This window comes from Schistocerca serialis, unplaced genomic scaffold, assembly GCF_023864345.2.
Source record: "Schistocerca serialis cubense isolate TAMUIC-IGC-003099 unplaced genomic scaffold, iqSchSeri2.2 HiC_scaffold_1214, whole genome shotgun sequence".
Classification (NCBI taxonomy): Eukaryota; Metazoa; Arthropoda; class Insecta; order Orthoptera; family Acrididae; genus Schistocerca; species Schistocerca serialis.
In genome coordinates this window covers 17,501-20,000 of record NW_026047419.1, presented here as the reverse complement: position 1 = coordinate 20,000, position 2,500 = coordinate 17,501, and the positions used below count along the sequence as shown (strand labels likewise).

The following is a 2,500-nucleotide window of genomic DNA, read 5'->3' as shown; positions in this document are numbered from 1 at the left end:
CCCAACCTATGTTGCGCCTTAACCCAACCTATGTTGCGCCTTAACCCAACCTATGTTGCGCCTTAACCCAACCTATGTTGCGCCTTAACCCAACCTATGTTGCGCCTTAACCCAACCTATGTTGGGCCTTAACCCAACCTATGTTGCGCCTTAACCCAACCTATGTTGCGCCTTAACCCAACCTATGTTGCGCCTTAACCCAACCTATGTTGCGCCTTAACCCAACCTATGTTGCGCCTTAACCCAACCTATGTTGCGCCTTAACCCAACCTATGTTGCGCCTTAACCCAACCTATGTTGGGCCTTAACCCAACCTATGTTGGGCCTTAACCCAACCTATGTTGGGCCTTAACCCAACACACGTTGGGCCTTAACCCAACACACGTTGGGCCTTAACCCAACACACGTTGGGCCTTAACCCAACACACGTTGGGCCTTAACCCAACACACGTTGGGCCTTAACCCAACACACGTTGGGCCTTAACCCAACACACGTTGGGCCTTAACCCAACACACGTTGGGCCTTAACCCAACACACGTTGGGCCTTAACCCAACACACGTTGGGCCTTAACCCAACACACGTTGGGCCTTAACCCAACACACGTTGGGCCTTAACCCAACACACGTTGGGCCTTAACCCAACACACGTTGGGCCTTAACCCAACACACGTTGGGCCTTAACCCAACACACGTTGGGCCTTAACCCAACACACGTTGGGCCTTAACCCAACACACGTTGGGCCTTAACCTGCTCTGTAATTGTCATACGACGCGTTAAATTAGTGTAGTGTTGCCTAACTGCAACCCCCGCAATATAGTTTGCTACTCGCACTGCCCGGTCCCCCAGTGTATCGCTTCATGTTAAACACCTTGCAGCTATACACTGTAATGTGGATGGCAGCAGGACGTACATGCTCAATGCCCTTTGCAGTTGTTCATTGGCATTTGCAGTTGTTCATTGGCATTCGCATGGCGAAGCACTTAGCCTACGCTGTGGTACGGCCTGTGTCAACTGTCCGCTGATGTTGTACGTCCAAATCACACACTGTACTGCACATTGGTCCTCATGTACTGAATGATACATCGTGGTACATGTGACCGTACAACGACTGCGCCAACAACGGCGAACCATGCGGTCCAAATGTTGTGCACTCAGCTACGTGTCGTCTCCCTATAAGAGCTGGATTGCAGTGTGGTATGCCCTGGATGGCGATCAGCATGAGCCGTCTGTTGATGTAGTGGCGCGTGTTGTCAGACGTAGTCGTCTCTTCTCACACACCGTGATAGCATGGTGCACTGCGTTCCACATCTGCGACATGCGACAGAGGCCGGTTGACAGTCGTTCGCGCAATGGACATCGCATACGTACGGGGGCCACCTTCCACGTGTTCGCGAAGCGTGCACATGTTGTTGCGTGTATGTGGGCAGACATAGTGTGTCGTGACACCTGACACAGGCATGCAACAATCGTTGAATTTGCAAATGGCGATGGACGCCTACGTTTGCTGGTGACGTTACGCAAATGAACAACTGGTAAACCGTTGTGGTGCGGTTGTTCTCGCTAGAGGTGAATCAGTGATGGCGACGATCGGTTGAGCTACCAACCGGTTGTTCCAGCGATACCCACCATGCCCACGAACGTGAATGGCATCTGGGTGTGAAGCGATACGCGGCGGTGGCTGGGTGGGACCGTCCCCGGCCGGTGAGGGGGGGCCTCCCGGCGTGCTGGCCGCGCGGTGCGTGGGCGCACGCGCTACAGCCGGCTGGTGGGGGCGGCCAGTGGCAGGCGCGCCGGCCGACGGAGGCGGCAGGCGGCGCAGCTGCGCGCCGGCGCACCCTGCACGCGGCGCCGTGCGGCCAAAGTAGGTCCTCGCGGGCCCGGTGCGAAGCGCGGTGGACATCTGCAGTGTGCTGGTCCGATTGAGGACTGTGTGCGCTGAGGATGCGCCGCCGCCCGGCGCTCGGCGCCGCGACGCCGTCTGCTGCTCGGTCGCCTCTGCGGTTCTCGCAGGTGGTTTGTATCGCAGCTGTGCGGACGTGTTGGCGCGTGCGCTGTGCTGGGAGAGTTCGCTTCGGCACCCAAGTGGGGCTTTTGTCCTTCTGTGGCGCTGGCGTTGGAGCTGCCGGTCACCGTAGGTGGCGCGTGTTGTCTCCCGCCGGCAATGCCACGACAGCACGCTCCCGGGCCTCTGTCGGCAGCGGCAAGCTCAGTTGGGAGCACGGGTGGTCGCACCTAAAGCGTCTACTCGCCAAACCCCGGGCGATTGCGCCTCTCTCGAACCCGACCAAGTACTTAGGACGGCGCTGCGCGCCGCCGGGACCTGAGAGGGTTTCGAGGTGTATGGTGCAGGGGAGCTCAGCCTCCTCCTGTTTGCAGAATAATTGAGCGGACGCTTGCGTGTTCGCGCGGGCCCCCGGGACACACTCCCGGGCGGCCGGCTGCTCAGCTCTAGTTGACGCAGCTCCCTGGTTGATCCTGCCAGTAGTCATATGCTTGTC

The 2,500-nt window shown here is 58.1% G+C and overlaps 1 non-coding gene across 1 annotated transcript in view; it reads left to right on the top strand.

The window, feature by feature from the left end:
• Positions 1-2,464: 2,464 nt before the first annotated feature.
• LOC126435665 (small subunit ribosomal RNA) overlaps positions 2,465-2,500 on the top strand; it is a 1,910-nt gene continuing 1,874 nt past the window's right edge. The window contains exon 1 of the ribosomal RNA XR_007580106.1: positions 2,465-2,500. This exon is cut by the window's right edge and continues 1,874 nt beyond it. This is a non-coding gene — a ribosomal RNA (small subunit ribosomal RNA).